Source organism: Perna viridis, chromosome 13 (assembly GCF_037379345.1).
Source record: "Perna viridis isolate PV_CMFRI_1.1 ecotype Kerala chromosome 13, ASM3737934v1, whole genome shotgun sequence".
In the NCBI taxonomy this organism is placed as follows: Eukaryota; Metazoa; Mollusca; class Bivalvia; order Mytilida; family Mytilidae; genus Perna; species Perna viridis.
Window position 1 is genome coordinate 8926718 of NC_142457.1, and position 14451 is coordinate 8941168.

Below are 14451 nucleotides of genomic sequence, written 5' to 3' on the forward strand. Positions count from 1 at the left end.
TCACAAACATTTCAAAGCTTTTGTTATATACACATATAGGAGTGGAACTTGTAAAATGGAATGGATTGGTTTATACAATGCCCAGGACATCCCCAAAATATACCTTGTTCGTGTTGAAATAATTGACTAAAAATTACATCGTATGTCTGATAAATACCCGGCATATGTTAAGGAAACTGTAAAGTACGAAAGGATAGACTATAAAAATCAAACTATATTAATAGGAAATCATTTTTCGATTACAGATTCATATTGACATTTATATATACTTGAAAAGTTAGGCAAAAATGAAGGCGTAAATTAAAATTGAACAGGTATGAACGTGTGAAAAATAAACTAAAGATATAATCTTAGATAATTAGAATACCTTACAACTCAAGAGCCAACCTTACATGTACGGCTTGCGTAATTGGCTGGGAAATTGGGGCAAAACATGATTTCCGTCTGAGCCAAATGGCCTCTTCTCTGGTAAAATGAACAAAAGTAGCGTTTTATCAGTGTGCGTACAAATCAACACAAGACTTACAGTCAATCATAAAGTTATATATTATATAGCAACAAGTGCCTTCTGTCGTTTCCATCAGGGCTTGTCTACGTTTGCGCTCGATGCTAATTACCCAGTCAATTTATAATCAGTTACGATTTCAGGTTCTCACCTGGAAATATTAATTCTACAGTGGGCGTCAAATGAAGGGATACAACTTGTTCTAAAAAGGTATGTTTGTCTTGTATATAAACTTCACATGCTATTTTTAGATAATTAAAAAGGGTTATTGAATAATTGCATTTTCTTTTGTCCTACCTTAAGCAGCTTAGTTAACAATATATTGCAATATTCTATGATAAAATAATAACATATCACTGTTAATAATTTTCTTTCTCATTTACTTTCTTTATTTTTATCATTAAAAGGCGTCAAAATATTATTACATGTATGTTCTTAAAAAGTAAATTTGACCAACGATATAAAATCAAGGTTATTATTTGTTTTATGTCGCTAAATCTCTGCCTAAACGTTACTCAGACATGTCGGACTAAATCCCACTCGTACCTAAAGTTCAAATATTTAACACTACCTGATAATTTCAAAAACTTGAAAGGTTGCCATTATTTAATAGCTTTCATCTTATTTATTATGCTTTTGTACGGAATTAAGTTAAGAAAACTACAGTCACAATGATACAGTGTCTTTCAGTTTACATGGTTTGTGTATGCTGTCTTATGAATGTACGTAAAACTTCGTATAATGGGTTGAAAAATACAAATGTTATCTTTTTATTATGATCATGGTGAAGGGAACAAGAAAGAAGAAATTGAACTTACAATAAACAGATTTTGTAAATGTTCATATCTGTAATCATTATTACATAATAGCAAGCAGCAATCGATATATTTAGTACCAACAGATTATTGATACACTCAAACTGACTTTTGGCTTGGCCCTGATCTTTGACGTAAGTCGTAATAGACGTCTTGTCTTATTTACCTGTTAACAATCTTTGTTCATCAAGTAAATGGCTATTGCAAAAAGGGCAAAAAAACCTAACTGATAGGCCAAAATTCTACGCATTAGTCACATGAAATTGCCAAAGAGTAATCAAGGGAACCAATGTAATAGCGGTAATCAAAAGAAGGAGAGTCCGTTTAACTTTGGCAATACAACTTTTTTTTAGATTTTCATAATAGAACAGGTGTAAATTTCGGAATATTACCTCATTTATATGTAAATATGTATGCTCAATATCGTATTATATTCCTAGAAAGCGAATTATCATATTCTAGTATTTGGAATGCGTGTAATCATTCAGCACGATTAACTTTATATGAAATATTGCGACGATATGTGATCCTACGCTTGATATTCCGATTGCTAACTTTGTACATTCGGTTTACATATATATTTTTTTTTTCAAATTCGGTCCTGAAAATAAACTTTTAAATCATTATGGATACTGCATATCATCAAATGTGTGTTTAATTTGCAAACAAAATAGTATTCCCAATAAATCCACGAACACGAATAACGTAATAACTTAAGTGCAAATTGGTGCTAAAAACTTGTAAATTATGCTTCGATAAATCAAAAGTACAACCATGATATTCTATGGTACGAAGACATATTTTGAAATATTAAATATATAGCCAATTCGTTCAACGAAGAACCAACTTCAAACCTCATAATTTTGGAAGAAATCAACGAAAATGTCATAGCAAGAGAACTCAATTTGCCTAGTACATTGTTAATGTACTTATAGCTTGTACATCTTTACTTCCCTTTTTTTATTGTTTGAGGGGGGTCAGGGTTTAGAAAACATTTAAGATAAAATTTCTAAATATATACCTATTAGTAGGTGAGCATATCTAGCCCTGAAACTGGAATAGACAAAACTGTTCCTTTCTTGACTTTTTTCAATATTGCAGTATAAAAATAAAGGCGGTCTTTTCTCTCTCATTAAGGGAGTAAATATTTTTGTATTGTGTTGACCTTGCAAAAATAAATATAAAACCCAACTTTAGAGTCTAGCTATATGGTTCATTTTATATTAACATTATATATCTAATCAAATATACTGGCTGAAATGAAAGATGGTCTACTCTGAATGGAAGACCAAAATACACATTGAACTAAAAATAACAAATACCGCTTCCTTTTAATTTTAACACACGAACTACTTCTGCAAATTGTGTTAAGACAGATGCATCATAAAAAACCAATCTCACGAATTCTAAAATTATATAACACCTTGATTTAAATCAGTTTATTTGATAGGGCACAGCAGGTAAATGATATGAAATTATGGTTATGCACAGGAAAAAGATTTTTTTTAAATGGAGCATATCTTGTACAAATTCTATAAAGTTTAGTTATATAATATAATATATATATATATATATATAATATATTAAGTTATTTAAATACAGCAATGGCTAGTTAAGCTTTTTTTCCTTGTACAAATAACATAAAATATCATGTCCACATATTTTAAATCATATCGACCTGTTTCCAGATTAATCATATTTTTACGTAATGAAATGAACCAAAAATATATTTTCGTATAAATCAGTTTGAACATGTAAACACCTTATAACATTTGTTTCCGCCTACAGCTGAATCATACAATAAACTCGTTTCGCACAATATGTAAGAGGATATCAATATGAAATTTAAGTTCAATTTATGGTGAAGTTTTACAATGTATAAATATGACGAACAAAACCAATCTGAAATATTATGAAGTATGAAAATGCTATGAACATTATCAACATAATAATTTTTGTGTGTCAAGTTCGAAAGGGAGTTCCTATTCAATTTAAGTCACGTGACTATTCATGTCACCGTTGCATACCTAAGCAGTTAGAAAAACATGAAACATTGTCATAATTAATGACCTTTTTATTTTAGATTGTATTTCTTTAATGTGTTTTTATTATATATTTAACTGTTGACACCTATATTGATATCGAAAATGTACTTTGGATGTTATTTCCAATTATGATGACGAATTATATCAAATCTTACAAAAAAAAACACTATTTGTTTAAATCTGATGAAAACAATGTAATTTGTAACTTGGTATTCTTTTACTTATATAACGGTGCTTATTTTCGAAAGTGAAAGAACAAAAATGGACGACATCATATAATTAATAGAAAATGTAGTAAATAGATCAACTCACAGATCAAACATTCTCAATCTATGTACATTATTTTTATTTTTCAAACAACTACACAAACATTGATACAATGTTGCAAGCAATAAAATAATAACGTACGCCGCCAAATAAACAAAATCGGAAGGTGCAACGCATCTAGTTTTTAACACAATAATTTATGTCCTCGCGAATATAGACTTATGTCATATACATTTATCGTTACCTAAGGAGTACGTTACTGCTTGACCGTGTTTTAATAGTTATCTTTATCTTGTTTTCTTTTAAGTCTGACTAAATTAAAGTATAACTTTGGCAACTATTCTATAATAGTAAATACCAAATAGTAAAGTTTTATTGGCCTATAATTCGGCAAATATCAAAAGAAGAGGTTGCACTTTCAAAAGGCACAATACATTCATAACAAATGAGAAAGATAGTAAATGAGCATTGTAGTTCTGACTAGCCAAATTATTCCGAATGAAATTTGTGGGTTAATCATTTAGCAACAAAACTTGTATTGAGTTTGTGGTCAAACTGTTCTAAGAATAAGAACACCTTCATGCTAAGAAAAAAAATCTGATACACAGGCTTAATTTCGTTAACAGGTGTGATTTTGATTCATCAAAGGGTTATAAATGTTAATACGAAAAATATCAAAATGAATTAGATATCAATGAAATGAACAGTTTTGATCAAGCACAGATGGGAATTCAGAAAAAAATGTATATGAAGTCAAGATGTTCGTTTGTTGTATACCAGGTAGATTTATGCTTACAGTATAATTTCAAAAGAACTATAACTCTGAAAATGTCTGTTGATATTGATTCATGATTGTGTGTAGCTCATTTTAAACACGGTGGTTTTTGTCATCTTTAAGTTATATGAAACCTTTTGTAATATACGTAGCCAACATAATGTCTTCATATTGCAAAATAACATCTGATTTTGTATAAGATCATTTTCGAATGTTGAAATATTGACACATAGTTGGAAAGGCTACATATATATTTGTTTTAAATTTTGTTTTAGTAAAAAGAAATAAGCACGTGGTTTTTCATTTACTCATTGGTGTTAGAATATTCACATTGAATTGAATGCTCTGTAGAATACTATTCATTATTAAGGGAGATTACTCTGTGAATGACAATAATTACAATAACAACTATTGAATTTTAGATGTAAATTATCTCCTGGGAGCAGCCAGATTGGAAAAATTAATAGTTATTAATAGTAGGATACTAACATAACCAAATTTGATCACGAGTACCAAAAGAGCCTTGATTTAATGAGTGCGCAGAATCTGAGTTGAATCCGAATGATTTTAGAGTGATTTTATTCGGTTTCTTACGATAACCAATAGGTATCCTATTTTTATGCAGATTATCTGTATGATTAATTGCCTTTTTTAACATAAATTTTAAATTGTGTAATCGGCGGATTATGATGTTATGTTTTGGTGAAATTACCGAATGCATTTCCCGAAATTATCTGCACATTGGAACACATGATAAACCACTGTTATCTTGATAATAATTATACGTTTCATCGTGAAGACATATAAAGCAACTTAAAAAAAACATAAAAGCATATAAACTTTTTGGATGTATCATATATTAGTGAATTTGCATAAATCTTACAAAGAATACTACTGTAATTGTGATACTGTATACTAGGACCAAATGGTCGTTTACGAAAAATAAACTATTTTCAATTTAAATAATATCATGATCTGTTTTGTAATACTTTTGCTTCTTTATTGTCCATCTTTTGTTATTACCTGTGTTCACATAGCTGCTCTGCTCAGTATGGTGCTTGTTATTACTATACAACCTGTAATAAGCTATGCTTTGTAGTGCAAACATCTTTGTTTCGTGCAACAGACAGTAATTATGAACACAGCTGATGACAGATGTGACGCAATTATCTTTTACATTCTCAGCAAAGGATTCTTTGATGATAATTGGGAAGCATTCTTGCAATGATAACGACCTTTGTCAGTGGTACCATTGACTCACATACAAACATAAGATGTACTTTATTGTATTTACGGAAGTATCAATGTATAAAACGTCAAAAAGCAGCGCTACTCTGTATGTGTTTTAGATATATCATAACTAATATTTTAGTATACTGATGTTATAACTATATTGAAAACTGATAATCGGATTTCCGCTAGAATCTTGGTTTCTTTCATTGCCGTCTTATACCAGATAAGTGATCCTTTTTGAAGGTGATATTCATAGTAATTTGTATAGATTCAAACACAATTTTGACTACTTTGCAAACAATCAAACTAAATTGGTGTATTGCATTTCCTTAGTGAAATAAATGTATGTAATGTAATTTCACATGTATAGTTTTTATCTCGAAATTTCTTTTAAAAAACATTTAAACATCAACTGTTTACATCATTTTAAGCACAATATTTTAGTAGTAACAAAATGAATTAGAATAAACATTGAACAACATTTGAAAATATTAGACAAAACAATTAAGAAAAGAAACTGGCTTAAACAACTAAATGAAAGATCGCATTCTTAAGCAATAGATTGACCAGTTTTTTGTTGTACAGACAATTCCAGAAAATAATTTATTTTTTTTAATTGAACGGTTATATATTTATTCATTTATTGTTTGTTCTGCTTTTTGTTTGTTTATTTGTTTGTTTGTTTTTGTTTGTTTGTTTTTTTTTTTTTTTTTTTTTTTTTTTTTTTTTTTTTTTTTTTTTTTTTTTTTGTATTTTTATTTCAACAAACATTTTACACGTTTGACGCTGAAGGAAGTAGTTAAGAATGATAACCGTGCAAGTAAATACTCGTCTTTCCATCTGCTATAATACAGAAAACAGACGAAAAAAATAAAAGCGTTTTCCTTTTAAGGCTATGTTATCGTCATTATACGATTACTATGGTCTCACCCGAGTAGACCACAACTGGGGATGTGTTTTGTAAGTAATGGCAAAGTCACAGACTAATTTCATAGATGATTCTTCATATTTCCCACAAATGTTTAAGTTCGCTTTGTTCTGATGATATTGTATGAAGCAGTTTCAATTATATAACATTATGTCATAGATTCTAAGATTTCCGATCTCACTTCCTGTACCATGTCAGTGTTATACGATATGCTACCTGTTTAAAATTGCATGAATGATAATTAGCAATAGTATTTCATGTATTGCATGCATTCACATACAAACAATTAGTGCACAATTACGTAATATCGGGCTCATATCTGCTTTTTTTTTGGCAACTTTACAAAAAGATCGGGTGACTTCTCAGGTAAATTCCTTGTGTTGTTTTATTGTTGAATAATTTTCTTGTTTCCTCCAAATATTTCGCATAATGTAACCTCAATAGCCTAGCAGGTCTATATACAGACCTACTAAATTGTCAGTTATACTGAAGACCTTCACATTCGAAGTGCTTTCTTACATTTAGTTATAACATGTGATAGTCATGTGATTTGATACTTGTTTAATGTTATATGTGTGGTTTTATACATGTATACCGAAGATCATAATCAGTCAAAACAACAACACAAAAGACAATGATGTTGGTATTTTTTCCTCTTTAGATTTAATTCACGACAGAACTTGTAAAACATCAAACCGTTGCAAATCTTTCAGAAAAAAGTTGAATATGCAAGAAACGTCCAGGTATCATCATAATACATACTGTTGCAAATATTGCATCGTCCAAGACGTTTATAGTCGGCGTCACATAAATAACATACTGTTAAAATTTGAATAAAAATATTTTCTACGACTTTATTGACACCTACCGTCGTTTAAATTGTCTTAAATGACTTGCTCATTCGTTTAGCCAAACGGCTTCTCCCTAAACATTGAATCGTTAAATTCCGGTCAGATTTTAATTCTAGGTGGCAATATTTACATTGTAAAAAGTCGGCCATGTTTACAGTGATCGGGTTGCTAGGAGATGTTGTTTACGTTTAAATGGTTTGTCCAAAAACCGAAGAACCCAGAATGCAATTCGGCGTTATTTCGGATATCTCGGATTTATTTTACGCGAACAACGTATAATACCGAGAAGTTGATCAAGCAGACGATTGTCACCGGAGTTCGACGGGAACTTACGCACTTCGTTTGTAAACAAATCGTCCCGTAAAAACCAACATGGCGGATATTAGTATGGGATTTTCCCGTAAGGATTTGTTACGCATGATTTAAGCTAATAAGCGACTTGTTTTTGAGAAGCTGTTTGGCTAAACGAATGAGCAAGTCATTTAAGACAATTTAAACGACGGTTGGTGTCAATAAAGTCGTAGAAAATATTTTTATTCAAATTTTAACAGTATGTTATTTATGTGACGCCGAGTATAGTGTGTTATAATATTTTAAACACTTGTCTCATTGGTGAATGAAATAATACATCAAAATAAAACAAATTATTTTTTTCTGAGCAGATACCTGTTGCTTTACTGATGTTTATGTTCTCAAAAATAGCATTTATTACTTTTATCAAGTTTGAATCTATAAATTCACGAAGCAACAATACTTCTCAAAATCTGTTTAAAACTGAAAATAACGATGTGATGTATGGCTGCCTGTAGTTTTGTTTTTGACACTAAACCTGTCTTAAATGAAATCTGAGAAATTAGATACCTTTAAATTCTCTTGAAATCAGTCTGAATATGTGTTTTGATTCTTAGTACCTTCACAGAAACTTGATTTTCATTGAGACCTATCTTAACTGCACCCTGAATGAAAAAAAAACATGTCTAAACCAGACACTTTTTAAGGAGGTAGACCTAGGGTAAGGGACACAACTCTTACAAATCATCGGAACGTTTGTATTCAACATTAAACATCAATCTCATGTAAGCATCAAAGTAACTTGGACTTATTTTATTATGTTTCAAATTAGAGCTTGATAGGTTTTGGTGAAATTGAAAATGATACAAACATATTACTCATTTCAAGAGTTATGTCCGTTACAGTAGGTCTACCTCTTTAAAGTACCTTTATATTAAGTTAAATGTATTCTGAACCTCGGTCAATCGAACACTTGTCTAAACCGAACTGATTTCAAAGTAAAAAACAGGTTTGGTTTAGACAGGTTTTCCTGAATTTACTGTTGTCCAGTGTAAAACGTGTGACTTCTTAGATCTGGTCAAGTTATAACATTTAATTACGTATTTTGATAAAACTGGTTGAATAAATATTTTAATTTTATATTCTAACGTAGACATTTATATTGTGTTATTGGAAATCGCGAATTTTTCTCTGCAACGAGACATCAACGAAATAACAACACAACGGTGTCTTATGAAGTTAAACGTTAAATTAATATAAATAACTCCTTCCTTCATCGGCAAAACCTAAAATCATATAAGAAAAATAGTGTATGGTAGTGTATTCACATTCATTTGGTAACGTGACAAACTAGAATTAATTTTCTGTATTAGGTATCGTTATTAGGCAAGGATTTGAGATGCAGGCGATGTGCAAGTACTGAAATCGTCACCGTATTTGTGGCATTTGTTGTTAAAATCAAGGTCTCATTAAAAATAATTAAGTTCAGAGATGAGTGTTATTATTATTAATATTCGTTTTCCCATACAGAACTTTTTTAGACAGCGAAATTGTCAAGAGATATACATTTAAAGAAATTGATTCCATATGGTGTATCCAGCCATACTTTTTGCATGTTTCACCTTCTCGATTATTGCAAAGACCTTTTCTCATTTTCTTTCCTCATCTTTTTATAAGAGAAAATACTAATAGATACACGAACACTATTAGTTTTACCTAAATGTGTAAAATAATTACTTGTATTATGAAAATTAGATTGTCTGTTAAAGTAATTGCTCCTCGTTCAGAATCAATTACATCTCTGATTAGCGAGGAAATTGATATAGATGATGTATATTAGATCCAAATTATATCTGCCTTAGATATGCTACAGAAAGGAGCGTGGGAGAAGGTATACTACATGCAAATATTTTTATTCATACCTTTCACATCTATTAATTAGATAGATCAAATGCGATGCAAATTGATAGATTAAATCATATTTTAAAACATCCTACGTAATCAAAATGCGCAGTAACTTACACCCAGAAGACAAAATCAGATTTTTATTATTATTCCTTTCTTAAAATAAAATGAGTTTACTCGTCTTAAGTTTTATCAAATTTAATCGAAATCTCATAGTTAAGATGTTGAATTGTATTTGCAATTTTTAATGTTTTTTGTTATTTTATTTGTATGTTTTGTTTCATGATTTCTTTTCCTGTGAGGGCTAAGGGGTTTAATACAAAGCTGATGACTCGGTGGAAAACTTAACAAATTTATTTTTCAATTTACTTCTTTATCCTTGTTCATTACTTTTTTTCTGCCACAGTTCTACACTTTTCCACAATACTGTACAAGGGCACGACCATTTGTGATGTTTCATTACAACAAGATTACGAAATTGAAATTAAAATTAAAATAAAGATATACCTCATATCGACATCATTTCATTGTAGATTTCCTCATTATTTGACACTTATGCTTCTGTTAATTTCGTTCTCTTGAAAGTAAACAATCATTTTTCATTGGGTTGAATTCAGGAAAGAGAACCAGAAACAACCTTACGTTCTCGATGCCTATTATATTTTTTGTAAGTTAACATTTTGTTCGCAGTCTTGATTTTGTAAGTCGATCTGGGTTATATTGGACCTGGACTTATTTCAATTCTTAACCCCAAAAAGTGAGATTGCACACAATGTTAAGTAATAATTATGTGCTATTCTCAGAACGAGTTCACATTTACACATGTATACAGACAACCTTTTGAATATGACTTTGTCATTTCTGTATGTTGCAACCTGCTTAATCTCATGAAATGAAATCTTGTATAGTATTTCCTTTTTGTGCATTGCAAATATGTATTGTATCAGCAGGCATGAAAATGAATCAAAACGTTCTTATATTTCTTTTTATCTGCAATTTCCCTTTTTTCCTTTGAGTTTCTTCCCTGATATTATTTTGTATCTTGCACACAAAAAAATCAGATAATATTGACATGTCGTAAGCGTAAACATGCAGGAATCGATTTGGGGCGTGGTCAACTAATTATCGGGTTACCAATAAAAAATATTTATAGTTAATTTCGTTTTTGATACTGACAATATCATGTGGAATATCTCACGCGCTCGACGAGATATGACACATGATCAGAATCAACATCGAAAGTGACTTTTTTTCTGTATGTTTGAGAAACCACAAAATGCAGCGCCATTTTTTAAAAGCAAGTTCATGATTTCCGTATGGTTAACAACACTGCAATAGTTTTAATATCAATATGCGTGTATTTTTTTCAACACCACGCTACAAATTCTATATACGTACAGATACCATGAAAAATGATTTGTTCAACGTCTCATAGTTTTCTTTCCTCTTTCGACTACCCTGGACATTTTTATGAGCAACTCGACAGGTGTCTCTTCAATGGAGAGGACGCTTACACTACCGGTGCACATGGTCTATGTTCCCAGTTTTTATTGGAGTCCGAGTCGAGTGGCTCATTTATTTTTGTTACATTGTATGTATTATTTTGGTAATTTTATGTTTTTGTTGTTTGTTGTCTGTTTTCCAGGTCTGGTCTTTGTCCCTGGGATAAATTCTTTTGCTTTCCGCTAGAATTGTAGTTTCCTTAATTTTTCTTTCTAGACTTACTTAACATCTCTATGTAATAATTGCATTAATTACAGTAGTACCAATTCACTATCAATTTGCAGTACAGTAAAGTTCCATAGATACAGAGACTTGATTTTTTCAGTCAAAGGTATGTCGAAATTGACAATTCCATTTTATGTATGTCTTATGTAGATGTTTGTCAATTGATCTCAATGTTTTACGACCAGACCCACCACCGTGTGACTCAACAACATGTATCATATTGTTATCATTAAGCCTATCTTATCTGCCAACAGCATGGCCCATATATCGTGAATAATACGTGTTAAACGTCATTTGCGGTTTTATAACTCATACTTACCTGCTTTGAGAAGATAAAAAATCATTTAACTTGATCCAATAATGTATTGAGAAGCACAAAACCTATTTATCAAAAAAACTCGACAACAGTTTATCAATTCGATCCATAAATTGCAGAATATGAGTAAAGGTACATGAAATATCTTTTTTCGGATTTTGTCTAATGAATATATTCGTAGGAATGAAAATTTTCCCGATTTTGGAAAATGATTTGTGTTTCATATTTTTGGGGCTACTATTTTATTACGCTTATTTGTCCATTGCAAAAAAAGTAGAAACAAATATATATATTTGTTAGAACACATTTTTGAAAAAGAGGTTCCTGTGAAATCCTAAATGTAATATAAATCGCTTACAGTCATGGTCGAAAACGAAATGTAATACCCGACATGGAATAAATTGTACCTGGGTTTGTAATCACGCTAAGAATAGTTGATGTTCATGATTGTGCCATCATATTGTGATACAGTAGACAATTATCATGTCCCTCAGTTCAAAACCGACAATTGTTGTATAATTAAAAAAAAACAAACAACAACAAACAAAAAATATCGGGTCGAAATATCTAAAGCTTAGTTATTTGGCAGTTTGATATCAGTAATTTAGAAGAAAAAAAACATTCACAGTCACTTTTATATTTATTGATTTACATTGTGTATTTCTGAAAGTGGTAAAAGGTATCAAAGAAATGTTCAAATTATATCTAAATAATATTATCTAAGGAGCCTAACTATTCACCAATCATAGTTTACACCGTCTCAGTGTTTCGATTTTTCAATCAGTTTACTTTTGCATAGTTTTAAATTCATGATCGTTCAATAAATCGTACCAAAAATGTTATTCAATAATTTACGACAGGAATGTTACACATTATGTGCTATTTACTGTCGTAAACATTTAATGGTTTTACGGTTATGTAAATCGTTCGTGATATTTGCTTGTATTAGTCAAGACATACCAATATTTTTAGTTATGTAAATACTTCAGGCGTATCTATCAGTAATGTATTCTTTTCAGAGCCACAGTATCATATGTTCCTTTCCTCTTTCGTCTACTTGACTTTTAATGAGCCATTCGGTGGGATTTTTAAAAAAAGCAGAGGACGCTTACCATACATGTTCACCTGGTCCATGTTCCCAGTTCCCAGTCCGAGTTGTCAATTGTTCCCTTAAACATATTATTTTTGGTTATTTTATGTTCTTTGTTGTGTGTGTACCTGTTTGTTTCCTGTCTGTTCTTTATCCTTGGATTATATTCTTTCTATTTTTTTTCTTGCTCGAATTAGGTTCCCTTGATTACTCTTGCATAGACAGAAAAGGGTTTTACCAGTGATTCTTGTTTAAGTGTAAGAAAATATTGACCAAGGAAGTACTTGAAGTTACTGCTTCAACTTGTTTCATGCAATAAGTAATTTCAGTCAAGACGTACATTCCTCTAGTTTTCTTTTAATACAGTTTCGGCATATTGAATAGCAAAACTGAATAAAAATCGAATCAATACGTGTGTGTATTCAATTGTAAGACACTTATTTGTGCTATCCAATTATATATGTGGTTAATAATGCTTGTGTCGTAATGTCAATAATCAACCTCTGGCAAAGACTTACTTGGGCTCTCATTGCACTCAGAAGTAGGTACATTCAGTATTTAAATGGTTGTTGTTTTGTTTAATTGTCTTATATTTATAACGTTGATTGCTTTGACAGGTATATTAACGCGTTTAAAATTGATTATTTTGCTTTTCACTTCTAATCTTGATCGTAAATAAATAAAGGCTTAAAATGTTGTTTTATGATATCGAGAACAGCTTGATACAAGCTTACTTCACATTAATGTCCATTCTAACAGAATAATGAATTAGAATTTCAAAAATTCCTCGAAATATTAATTTGCCTTTAATTAACAGAACAGCAGTTAATGTTTTATATATTGTTATTTTATGAGCAACTCGGCGGCTGTCTGTAGAAAAGCAGAGGACGCTTACCCTACCGATGCACCTCGTCCATGGTCCCAATTTTGACTTGAAAGAATGTAATCCAGGGACAAAGACCATACATGGAAAACAGACATACACAACAAAGAACTTAAAGTAACTAAAATCATACATACAAAGTAAAAAAAGCAAATGAGCAACTCGGACTCCACTCAAAACTGGGAGCGTGGACCAGGTGCAACGGTAGGTTTTCATTTCTATATATTTATTTAAGTAAATTTATAGAATGAAGTACCCAAATACAGTTGGACCTTAGTAGATTCCTGTCCTGTAAATATTTAATGAATGCATTGAGTGATTATGAATTATGTTATTCCGTGGAAATACTGTATTTTTCATATCATCCGGTATGATAAATATGCAAAGAAAGAAACTGTCGTTTTATGATTTGAAACTCAGAATGTCATACTTCGATTTCAAACGGGATATTAATAATGTTTTTTACCCAAGGTTTATTTTTTTACCTTTCATATTGCAATATTGCCTTTAGAATATGTACTTACCATTGTAAGTAAAGGCAAGCAAAACCTATGTAATTTCTGATACATCACCGATTACTGAACCAACCCGTTTCCTGTTAACAAATGACCTGTGTCTCTATAGACGGAGGTTAAATAAATCTTAGACTTGTTGCCAAATAAGTGAACTATTGTCTATATGTCAGTTGAGTATATCCAATATCTGTAAATTGAATGCAGATAAGAGAGCTTCTGATAAATGCATTTTTGAAACAAATAACTAATGTTTTAATTACGTTTATACTAAATGCACGAAATATTGATTTTTTTTTATTTACAA